Source organism: Ambystoma mexicanum, chromosome 6p, assembly GCF_040938575.1.
Source record: "Ambystoma mexicanum isolate Mex_15411 chromosome 6p, UKY_AmexF1_1, whole genome shotgun sequence".
Taxonomy (NCBI): domain Eukaryota; kingdom Metazoa; phylum Chordata; class Amphibia; order Caudata; family Ambystomatidae; genus Ambystoma; species Ambystoma mexicanum.
In genome coordinates, this window is record NC_090935.1 from 1,373,335,006 (window position 1) to 1,373,347,681 (window position 12,676).

At 54.3% G+C, this 12,676-nt stretch overlaps 1 protein-coding gene across 3 annotated transcripts in view; it reads right to left on the reverse strand.

Moving 5' to 3' along the window:
* The window catches only part of TNKS (tankyrase), a 2,071,987-nt gene that overhangs the window by 291,754 nt on the left and 1,767,557 nt on the right, over window positions 1–12,676 (reverse strand). The window lies entirely within an intron of this gene.

A 12,676-nucleotide genomic window follows, 5' to 3' on the forward strand; every position in this document is an offset into this window, starting at 1 on the left:
CACTTGAGGGGTTCCCCAAAGGGTGAAGATCTCTTGAAGGACTTCCTGAGCTAGTTCCCACTCGTGGGAGACTGTTTTCTGCCTGCTCAGAGTGTCCGCTGCTGTGGTGTTCTCTCTGGCTAGGTGAACTGCCAATAGAGAGATTCCTTCTTGTACTGCTCAGAACCTGAGCTGCATTGCCTCTATGCACAGTGGTAGTGACCCTACACCTCTTTTGTTGAGGTAGTACATGGCCACTTTGTAGTCAGTCATTATCAGGCCATTCTATCCCTGTACAGAGGGAAGAAAGGCCTTCAGCGCCTGTCTGATTGCCCTCATCTCAGAAAGGTTAATGTGTAGTTGGACTCTGATGGAGACCAACAACCGCTGATTGTTAGATCGTTGGTGTGGGCGCTCCACCCTGTGAGTGAGGCATCCGTCACTACCGTTATCTCTGGCCAAGGTTGCCAAAAAGATTCTCCCTTGAGAATATTGTCTTTGCAAGCCCACCATAGAAGGTCTTGCGCCACTCTGCTCGGAACTTGCACAAGATCTGACAAATTCCCTGAAAACTGGGACCACTGAGTTCTGAGGCCCCATGAAGGGACCTCCTCCTCAATCGGGCCTTTGCCACCAGAAAAATGTAGGTTGCCATGAGGCCCTCGGAAAATCATAGGCTGGTAGATGCTGGGCATTTTGGAATTTTGTTTCCATCTGCAGAATGCGTTGAGCTCTAACCTCGGGAGGCGAGGCTTTCCCAGAGGAAGTGTCCAAGACCGCTCTGATGAACTGGAGTCTTTGGAATGGTATCATATGGGACTTCTTGTAATTGTATGGAGTGGCAGGCTGCTAGATGTTCCGGGGCCTGCTCGTGAGAACGTTCCCTGATCAGCCAATCGTCCAGGGAGGGGTAGACCTGAATCCCCCCTCTCCCGAGACTCGCTGCCACTAAAGCCATCAGTTTGGTGAAAACTCTCGGGTGGAGGCCAGCCCGAATTGCAGAACCCGAAACTGGTAAGGAGAACCGCCAACCGCGAACCTCAGGTACTTTCTGTGCTTGAGATGGATTGACATGTGAAAGTAAGCATCCTGAAGGTCCAACGATACAAACCAATCTTGGAGTTGGAGAGCTGAAGGATTTGAGAAAGGGTTACCATCTTGAACTTGTCCTTCCTGAGGAACTTGTTCAAGTTTCTTAAGCCCCACATGGTTCTCAATCCTCTGTCCTTCTTGGGAATGAGGAAATAATGGGAGTACCAACCCTTGTTCCTCTCTGCTACAGGTACATGTTCTATTGCACCTTTCTCTAGCAGGGTTAACATTTCCTGCACAAGGAGATCTGGAATTTTGACAGAGTTGGGTCCCGGTTAATGATCCCAAGGCCTTCTTTGAAAGGCAATGCAGTAACCATGGGCTACTGTTTCCAGTGCCCAAGCATCTGAAATAATGCCCCATCATTCTTTCAGATGCTGAGAGATTCTGCCTCCCACCATGGTATTGCGGGTCAAGGCCTCAGAGTGGCTTAGAGGCGGCTGCAACAGCAGCTGAGAAACAGTTGCCATTGCTGGGGCTGATCTAGCACCCCTTCCTCGTCCACCATGAGGGAATCTTTTTGTTGTTCTCTTTGTACAGCCTGCCCTCTTACCCTTCCAAATGAGGAACAGAAACAAAAAGGACGCCGCCTCCAGGAAGATGAGCCTGAGTAGGGGTGTTGCTGAGGTTGACGTATGGAGGCGCTAATTCATTTAGCCGCCGCCTTAGAGGTCTGCAGCTTCTCCAGACTCATCCGCCTTAGTGCTGAACAACCTCAAGCTGTCAAAGGGCATATGGAGTAACCTGGCCTGCACATCCGGTGCAAAGCCAGATTTTCTCAGCCATGCAAACATACGTAGCATGGTGCTAGAAGCCATGGACCTGCTGATTCTGTAAGCAGTTCCAGTCCTGACTGGAGACACTCCCCCATTTCTTCCTTCCCATCGTTCACAATAGCTAGGAAGCCGTCTCTCTCCTCACCTTCCGCAATGTGTTCAGTCGCCATACTAATGCAGTCCCACAAGGTGTAAGTAAACCTCAAAAGGGTGGAGGTAACATTAGCAGATTTCAAGGCCATACTGCCCGATGAAAAGATCTTGTGCGCCGAGGCATCCACCCTCTTGTCATCTCTATTCGGAGGAATAGATGGATAGGCCGACTGCTCGGTTGATGCGGCTGCCTGAACCACCAGGCTTTCGGGTGTACGATGTTTTGTTAAGTCTGTTAATACTGGAAGGCCTATATGTTCTGGCAAAGGTTTTATTCACAGCAGGTCCAGATTCTGGAGTATCCCAGTTTTTTCAAAACTCTTTTCTGCAGAGCTGCATGAAAAGGTAACACCAGGTCTTTGTGAGGGCACTGGGTCAGTATATCTGTCATATTATCCTGGTTGTAGGTTAGATAACTCCTGCTCCATCTCATGTATTCAATCACTCTATTCATGAGGCTTTTGTATGCAGAATCTGCATGCTCTGTTGGATCAGGCTTGCCAAACTCTAGTTCTGGCGAGGTGTCTATTCCACTAACTGACTGAAGGCAGTCAAAGATCAGTCATTTTGGAGCCCTTATCAATAGGTTCTTCAGTAACATTCTTGGTGCCATACCTCACACCAAAAGGAGAAGCTTCTTCCTCTGAGGGATGCTCTTCTTCAAATTGAGGCCATGGACTTGAAAGTTTTTCCTGGGCGTAAATCCTTGTCTGGCAAGGGCAGAGGCCACGGAATGGTCGAAGTGACCGTCGAAGGTGTCGACGCAGTCATTGATAATGACATGGATGACGCTCTTGGTAAATGACGTCGATGAAGCCTTTCACAACAGTGTTGACAAAGGTTTTGACAGAAGCGCAGATTTACTCGACGTTGCCTTCGATTTATGTTTCGAAGGGTCTGACTGAGGAGCAGAAGGGGTAGAAGACGACTTTTCCCATAGAAAACTGAAGTGCGCCGTTCACATTCTAAGCAAAGCTTTCGGAAAAACAGAACTGAAGCCAACGGGCACGGCTCGAGCTATTTATGCTACGGATGATGTCGACACGACGGCAGCCATCGAGGAACATCGATGCCACGACATTGAGCACAGTGCCCTGGTGAGTGAAATTTCTTTTCCGAAGCAACAAAGCTGGGTGATACGTGAGAGGACACAATCCATTCGAAGAGTCAAGCAGTTTTAGTTTAAAGCAAAACTGCTTTCTTCTTTTACCGAGGATTCCCAGCCTAAAGAAGGGGAACATTCATGAGCATGTGAATCCATGCAAGACCCTGTGCTGGAGTAAAGGATACATCCTGTCAGACAGGGTAAAGTCCAATAAAGTTTGGTACAGTAATGTCTGTCAAATATTTAACGTAATGCTATTCTAAGTGAGGACACACTACAAACAGTACTCCAAAGTACATGCATCAAGGCCATCAGCATTCGAAGAATGGAAACGTGATAGTCACACTTTCCATTCAATGCACTGTTGAGGGGATGGGGGAATCATCTATGGATAGTTAGGGCCTACATCTGGAATTCTGAAAACAGCCATTGTCAGCTATTGTGGGCATCAGTTTGCAACAATGGCATTGACAAGTGGCGACATCTTACATTGGACTGGGTTCTAGTTCAGGAAATTAGTCTTCACTGCCCAGCCTTGCTCCGTTAGTTCTCGACTTAGTCCTGCTTCCATTGCTTCTCTGAAGAATGCTCCTTCAAGTCTGGTATTAGAATCTCTTGAAAAGACTAATGCCGGGTAGACGGATAGTCGTTTTATCGGGTAATGGATTTGGCAGTCCACAAACGCCCAGAAATGGATTATGATCCATTGGTCCGTCTGTGGAGCATAGCCTCACAAAACCCATGCCCGTCTGTTTTAGCAGTTCCTTTTCAAGCCTCTTGTATAATGAAACCCAAGGACAAGTTAACTTCTATTCTAGTAGAGACAGAGTCCGATAGGCAAGCTTTCTCAAGTTCACTAGAAGGCCTCAGTAGTGTCCATTCTGGTTTATGAGAACTTAATTACGTTCATTGCTCGTAAATACCGCTGGGGTCTTAGCATTCCTTCATGCCATTGGTTAGGCGAGCACAAAGATGCTGCTTGGTTTGACAGCAACTGCCGTAAGGCTACAGCCACACTGTGGGCTGCATCCAAGAACAACAAGCTGTCAGCGGATCAGCTGTAGAAAATCAAACACTTAAGAAGTAAAAAGATTCTGCTGTGTTGCGATGGGACCTTCTGGCAAAGATGATTAAGGAAAATTATGTAAGGGGATTTTGGTACTTTGGTACTTAGTAGCCCATGGTTTTGGGTTGTCCACCAGTGGATGGAAGTTTAATCTCACCATCGGAGTGTGTATCCCACTACAAGCCTATTTTGTATAAATCGGCAGCTCCGGTTCCACTTGTGGTTTGGCAACCTAGTGGTTTCAATAGTAAAAGGAACAAGTTACTTACCGGTAACTGTTGTTCTCCAGCATGGGTCTGGCATGGATTCCCATGCTCATGAATATTCCCCGTCGTCAAGCTGGAAATCCTCGGTAAAGAAAAAACTCAGTATCAGTTTAGGTTCTGATCTGACTTTCTTAGTAGTAACCAATCACTGATCTCTGGGTCATACTGCCCCCAACCAATGACTGACCTCTCCCTAAGCCCCGCCTCCGGCAGCCATCCTCAGATTTGGTAGCACGTAAAGTGGCAGTATGACCAAGTGAAGAGCCGCAGAGGGGTAGGCAGGAGGGTTCGCATGTGAATCCATGCCAGACCCATGCTGGAGAACAACAGTTACAGGTAAGTAACTTGTTCCTTCTCCAGCATGGGGTCTGGCATGGATTCACATGCTCATGAATAAAAGAATACATAGCAGTACACACATGCACAACCACAGGGGGGGGGTGGCAACAGGCTCAACATTAAGCAATACAACAACTCAACATTAAGCATCTGTTATCTCCTCACCAGGCTCACCTTAAGCGAACAGGTTGCGCAGCCCTGCTTGGCTTGGCCGTCCCTGGACTCCTCCCTGGAGTCCCGATCGACGCAGTAGAATCTTGTGAAGGTGTGCGTCGACCTCCATGTAGCAGCCCTGCAGATGTCTAGCAGGGGCACACCAGACAGGAACGCCGTGGTAGCAGCGATCGCTCTGGTCGAATGGGCTCTCGGACAGCCGGGCAGCGGTCGGTGTGACAAACCGGTGACAGTGCATGATGCAGCCGGAGAGCCATCTGGAAATGGAAGTCTTCGAGAGAGCCTTCCCTTGATTTGCAGTCCCAAAGTTTACAAACAGCTAAGACGTCTTCCGAAAACTCTTCGTGCGGTCCACGTAGAACTTCAGCGCTCTAGCTACATCCAGCGAGTGCAAAGTCCTCTCGGCCGGCGTCGAAGGCGACGGGAAGAAAACTGGTAACACCAGGGCTCGTTGAGGTGGAAGTCCGACGGCACCTTGGGCATGAAGGAGGGGTGCGTCCTCAGCACCACCCTTGTGTCGTGAAAAGTCAAGTATGGAGGCTTGCAAGATAGGGCCTGGATCTCTCCCACTCGTCGTGCGGAGGTGATGGCCACGAGGAACGTGGTCTTCCACGACAGGAACTTCAAAGGTTCCGAATGCATAGTCTCGAATGGGGCCCCCCATGAGCCTGGTCAGCACCACATTAAGCTCCCACGCCGGGGCTGGAGCCTTCACCGGCGTGAACGATCGGAATGGTCCCTTCATAAATTCCTTCACCAGGCGATGAGACCACAAGGACGCCCGTCCCGTAGTCCTGGTATTTCGGGAGATGGCAGCCAGATGTATTTTGATGGAGGCGTGAGCCAGTCCAGCTTTGGCCAGCGACAGTAGGTACGGCAGTACTTGAGGGGCCGTAATCCGCAGAGGGTTAATCTTCTGTGCACAGCACCAGACAGAGAACCTCTTCCACTTATGTCCGTAGCACTTGAGAGTTGAGGACGCCCTGGCTTTTGCAAGAACCTCTCTGCAGTCAGCCGGGATATCGTACCCTCCAAACTCTAGTGCTGCAGGAGCCAGGCATGCAAGTTCAGCGACTCCGGGTCGTGATGAAGAATGGCGCCTCCTTCTCTGGAGAGAAGATCCGCGTCTGCTGGCAGCTTGACTGGTGGGGACGTTGACAAGTCCAGAAGGTCCGGGAACCAGATCTGTCTCGGCCACGCCGGTGCGACGAGGATCATTCTGCACCTGGACTTCTTGAGCTGGTTGATGAGACGGAGCAGCAACGGAGGGAACGCGTATAGAAACAGGCCGTCCCAAGGGAACGAGAAAGCATCACCCATGCTCCTCGGCTGTGGGAACCTGCTGGCGAACCTCTGGCACTTGGAGTTTGTCGCTGTCGCAAAAAGGTCAATCCGGGGTTCGCCCCATCATCGGAAGAGCCGATCCACCTGGTCCTGACGTAGTTCCCACTCGTGGCACGAGCGCAGCTCCCTGCTGACTGAGTCGGCAATGGTGTTTTATATTCCTGCCAAGTGGAAGGGAACCAGAAACATTCCCTGGGCGACAGCCCAGTGCCACAGATCCCGGGCCTCCTTGGATAGGGCTAGGGATCTGGTGCCTACCTGCTTCCGTATGTAGAACATCGTGGTGGTGTTGTTGGTGAAGATCCTCACCACTTTGTCCTTGAGGGACGGAAGGAACGACTTGAGCGCCCAGAACACTGCTCGAAGCTCCAGAATGTTGATGTGGAGAGACCTCTCCTCCGGGAGCCAAAGGCCTCTTGCGTGGCGATCTCCGGTGTGGGCCCCCCAACCCTCCAGGGAGGCGTCCGTCGTCACCGTCTCTTGAAACGCTGGGGTCTGAAAGTCCGTGCCTGCCGTGAGGTGCGCATGGGTACCCCACCATAGGATCGTCCGATGGAACTCCTCGTCGAGAGGGATCCTGTCTTTGAAGCAGCCCGTCGCCTGAAGCCAGCGGGCGTCGAGGAACTCCTGTAGCAGACGCATCCGAAGTCTGGAAAGGGGTACAAGGTAGATGCATGAGGACATCATCCCGAGGAGGGACTTGATGGACCTCACCCTGGCCAAGTCCGTGGCTAGCAGGTGTTGCACCTTGCCCAAAATGGCCTTCGTCCTCTCCTCCGACGGGGAGGCCAATTGCCCCACTCTATCGAGCTTCGCTCCCAGAAACAGTGCCACTTGCGACGGAACCAGGTGGGATTTGGGGTAGTTGATGGTGAATCCCAGTTCCGTGAGCAGCCGGACGGTCCTCGCTGTGTGTTCGACGGCGAGTTCTCTTGTTCTTGCACGGATTAGCCAGTCATCCACCAGGTAGGGGTAGACATGGATCCCCTGCTGGCGCAGCCACGCCGCCATTGGTGCCAGGCACTTGGTGAATACCCTGGGTGCCGACTTTAATCCAAACGGCAGGGCTCTGAACCACAAACCTGAGAAACTTTGTGCCCTTTTAGAATGGGGATGAGGAAGTAAGCATCCTCCAGGACCAACGACGATAGGAAGTTGCCCTCCTCCAGCTGTCCCAGCACGTGCTGGAGGGTGACCATCCTGAATTTCTGTGTACTTGTTTAACCAACGCAGGTCCAGGATGGGGCGCCAACCGCCTGTCTTCTTTTTGATGAGGAAGTACCTTGAGTACACTCCGGTGCCTCCTGGGGACGAGCTCGATGGCACCTTTCTTGAGCATCGCCCTTACCTCCAACAGCAGTTGAGGGATGTGATTCTCCTTCCTGGCCACGGGAGGAATGCAAGGACACTTCTTTTGGAATTCCAGCGAGTGCCCGTTGGCCAGGGTGTCCAGCACCAAACGGTCGGTGGAGATGGATTCCCACATGCTGACGAACTTCGTCAGCCGGCCTCCCACCGGGGTGCTTCGGTGGGGGCCTGACGCTACGGCTGGTTCAGTCCTGCTTGGAGGAGGCCTTGCCTTGGCCTCCTTCACAACGACGGCGGGATCCTCCCTGCTTGCCGCCACCTCTGTAGGACTCCTGGGACGAGGAGCGGGCCACGTGGCGGTATGTAGAAGAGCCACCGCTGGATCCCTTGGAGGCACCCTGTCTGCCTCTGGAGCTCCGAAAGGGCCGTCATTGTTGAAGTACCCCTAGGGCCCGGGCCGTCTCCGAATCGGTCTTGATGGCCTGGAGTGACTCATTCACAATCTTCCAAAAAAGGTTGTGCCGTCGAACGGCATATCCAACACTCTGGTCTGAACGTCCTGGCGGAAGTCTGTCACCTTGAGCCACCCTCGTCGTCGTAGGCAAACCCTGTTGCCCATCTGGCGAAATCCGGCAATGTCCGTTGCCACCGTTATGGCGTGATCCGACGCCACCTCGCCTTCCTGAAGAATCTCTAGGGCCTCCGCTCTCTTGTCGTCCGGCAGGAAGTCCACAGGGGAGCTAACTTGAACCAAAGCTCCCTGTCGTAACGGGCCACGATCGCTAAGGCATTGGCTGCCTTAATCGTCGTCGCCGCCGACGAAATGACCCGTCGTGCCATGGAGTCCAACTTCTTGCCCTCGCTGTCCGGCGGGGAAGTGGAAGTTGATGCTGCCGCACCCGCTGCCTTCTTCTTGGCCGCTGCCGAGAAGACCGAGTCCAGCCTAGGCTGGGCCCTGAGGCACAAGGGGGCGGCGTCGGGTACCCGGTACTTCTTCTCGTACCTGTCCCTCTTGGTGGGCGTCGTAGAAGGGTTCTTGAGAAGGAACAAGTTACTTACCTGTAACTGTTGTTCTCCAGCATGGGTCTGGCATGGATTCACATGCTCATGAATATTCCCCGTCGTCAGGCTGGGAATCCTCTGTAAAGAAAAAACCAGTATCAGTTTCGTTTCTGATCTGTCTTTCGTAGTAGTAACCAATCACTGGTCTCTGCGTCCTACTGACCACAGCCAATGACTGCCCTCTACCTAAGCACCGCCTCTGGCAGCCATCTTCAGATTTGGAAGCACGTGAAGTGGCAGTATGACCAAGTGAAGAGCCGCAGAGGGGTAGGCGGGAGGGTTCGCATGTGAATCCATGCCAGACCCATGCTGGAGAACAACAGTTACAGGTAAGTAACTTGTTCCTTCTCCAGCATGGGGTCTGGCATGGATTCACATGCTCATGAATAAAGAATACATAGCAGTACACACATGCACAACCACGGGAGGTGGCAAAGGCTCAACATTAAGCATTACATCAAACTCAACATTAAGCATCTTACCTCCTCACCAGGCTCACCTCAGGCGAACAGGTTGCACAGCACTGCTTGGCCGACCCTGGACTCCTCCCTGGAATCCCGATCGACGCAGTAGAATTTCGTGAAGGTGTGCGTCGACCTCCACGCAGCAGCCCTACATATGTCCAGCAGGGGCACACCAGAAAGGAACGCCGTGGTAGCTGCGATCGCTCTGGTGGAATGGGCTCTCGGACGGCCAGGCAGCGGTCGGTTTGTCAACCGATGACAGTACATGATACAGCCGGAGAGCCATCTGGAAATGGAAGCCTTCGAGAGAGCCTTCCCCTGATTGACAGGTCCAAAGTTCACAAAGAGTTGTGACGTCTTCCGAAAACACTTTGTGCGGTCCACGTAGAACTTCAGCGCTCTAGCCACATCCAGCGAGTGCAAAGTCCTCTCAGCCGGCGACGAAGGCGACGGGAAGAACACAGGCAACACCAAGGGTTCGTTGAGATGGAAGTCCGACGGTACCTTGGGCATGAAGGAGGGGTGCGTCCTGAGCACTACCCTCGTGTCGTGAAAAGTCAAGTACGGGGCCTTGCAGGAAAGGGCCTGGATCTCTCCCACCCGTCGTGCGGAGGTGATGGCCACAAGAAACGCTGTTCTCCACGACAGAAACTTCAAGGGGGCCGAGTGCAGAGGCTCGAACGGAGGTCCCATGAGCTTGGTCAGCACCACGTTGAGCTCCCACGCCGGGGCCGGAGCCTTCACCGGCGGGAACGATCTGAACAGTCCCTTCATGAACTCTTTCACCAGACGATGAGACCACAAGGACGTCCGCCCCGTGGTTCTGGTGTATCGGGAGATCGCAGCAAGATGAATCTTGATGGACGCGTGTGCCAGTCCAGCTTTGGCCAGCGTCAGCAGGTACGGCAGTACCTGGGGAGCCGTAATCCGTAGAGGGTTAATCTTCTGTGCGTGGCACCAGACAGAGAACCTCTTCCATTTGTGTCCGTAGCATTTAAGAGTCGAGGACGCCCTGGCCTTTGCAAGAACCTCTCTGCAGTCGGCCGGTACGTCGTATCCTCCAAACTCTAGCGCTGCAGGAGCCAGGCCTGCAAGTTCAGCGATTTCGGGTCGTGGTGGAGGATGGCGCCTCCTTCCCTGGAGAGTAGATCCGCGTCCACCGGCAGCTTGATTGGCGAGGACGTTGACAAGTCCAGAAGGTCCGGGAACCATATCTGCCTCGGCCACGCAGGTGCGAAGAGGATCATCCTGCACCGTGACCTCCTGAGCTGGTTGACGAGCCGGATTAGCAGTGGCAAAGGAGGGAACGCGTAGAGGAACAGGCCCTCCCAGGGGAACGAGAAAGCATCGCCCATGCTCCTCGCCTGGGGAAACCTGCTGGCGAACCTCCGGCACTTGGAGTTCGTCGCCGTCGCGAACAGGTCGATCTGGGGTGTGCCCCACCGTCGGAAGAGGTGATCCACTAGATCCTGCCGTAGTTCCTACTCGTGGCACGAGCGCAGCTCCCTGCTGAGTGAGTCGGCGATGGTGTTTTTTATCCCTGCCAGATGAAACGGCACCAGAAACATCCTTTGGGCGACGGCCCAATGCCACAGGTCCTGCGCCTCCTTGGACAGTGCTGGGGACCTGGTTCCGCCCTGTTTCCAGATGTAAAACATGGTGGTGGTGTTGTCGGTGAAGATCCTCACCACCTTGCCCTTGAGGGACGGAAGGAAGGACCTGAGGGCCCAGAACACTGCACGGAGCTCCAGGACGTTGATATGGAGGGACTTCTCCGTCGGGAGCCAAAGGCCTCTCGCGTGTAGATTTTCGGTGTGCGCTCCCCACCCTTCCAGGGAGGCATCCGTGGTCACTGTCTCCTGGTGGTCTGGGGTCTGGAAGTCCATGCCCGCCGTCAAATGCGCGCGGGTGCCCCACCACCGGACCGCGCGGCGGAAACTCTCGAGTGTGATCCTCTCCTCGAAGCCGCCCGTCGTTTGGATCCAGCGCGCGTCCAGGAACTCCTGCAACGGGCGCATCCGGAGCCTGCACATGGGAATGAGGTAGATGCAAGAAGACATCATTCCGAGGAGGGACTTGATGGACCTCACCTTGGCCGCGTCGGAAGCCAACATCCGCTGTACCTTGCCCAGGATGGACCTGGTCCTTTCCTCCGACGGGGAGGCCAGAAGGGACACTGTGTCGAGCTTCGCTCCCAGAAACAGTGCGTTTTGCGCGGGTACCAGGTGGGACTTGGCGTAGTTCACGGAGAATCCCAGGTCTGTGAGAAGTTGGACGGTCCTTGCCGTGTGCTCCACGGCGAGCTCCCTCGTCTTGGCCCGGATGAGCCAGTCGTCCAGGTAGGGGTAGACGTGGATCCCCTCGCGGCGCAGCTGCGCCGCCACCGGTGCAAGGCACTTGGTGAATATCCTGGGTGCCGACCGTAGTCCGAAGGGGAGGGCTTTGAACTGGTAGTGACGCCCTTGGACCACAAACCTGAGGAATTTTCGGTGCCCCTTTAGGATGGGAATATGGAAGTAGGCATCCTCCAAGTCTCCTTCCTCCAGCTGACCCAGGACGTGCTGGAGGTTGACCATCCGGAACTTCTGCGCCTTGATGAATTTGTTCAGACGTCGCAGGTCTAGGATGGGGCGCCATCCTCCCGTCTTCTTCTTCACGAGGAAGTATCTCGAGTAAACTCCGGAGCCCCGAAGCCTCTTTGGGATGAGTTCGATGGCGCCCTTCCTGAGCATCGCCTTTACCTCCCGGAGAAGCTGAGGGACGTGAAGCTCTTTTCTGGCCACGGGGGGGGGACGCGTGGGCACCTTCTTTGAAACTCGAGCGCGTGGCCCCGGGCTAAGGCGTCCAGCACCCAACGGTCGGTGGAGATGGACTCCCACACGCTGACGAAGCTCGCCAGCCGGCCTCCCACCGGGGTGCATCGGTGGGGGCCCGACCCCACGGTCGGTTCAATCCTGTTTCGACGAGGCTTTGCCGCCTTGACCTCCTTGGTGACGACGGCGGGGTCCGCCAGACTTGCCTCGTCCTCTGTAGGCCTCCTGAGACGACGAGCGGGCCGCTTGACGGTAGGTGGAGAAACCGCCGCCGGAACCTTTGGAGGCGCCCTTGCCTCCGCTGCTCCGAAAGGGCGCCCGTCGTTGCTGCAGAACCCCAAGGGCCCGGGCCGTCTCAGTGTCCGCTTTAATGGCCTGAAGGGAATCGTCCACTGTTTTCCCAAACAGGTTGTTCCCATCGAACGGCATGTCCAGGACTCTGGTCTGTACGTCTTGACGGAAGTCCATAGCCTTGAGCCATCCACGCCGCCTAAGGCACACGCCGTTGCCCAACTGGCAAAATCCAGTGTCAGCGATGTCCGTCGCAATAGTGATGGCGTGGTCCGACGCCACCTCACCTTCCTGTAGGATCTCCAGGGCATCCGCCCTCTTGTCGTCCGGTAGGAAGTCCAGTAGGGGAGCCAGTTTGTACCATAGCTCCCTGTCGTAGCGGGCCACGATAGCCAAGGCGTTGGCCGCTTTAATCGTCGTCGCTGCAGACGAGATGACCCTGCG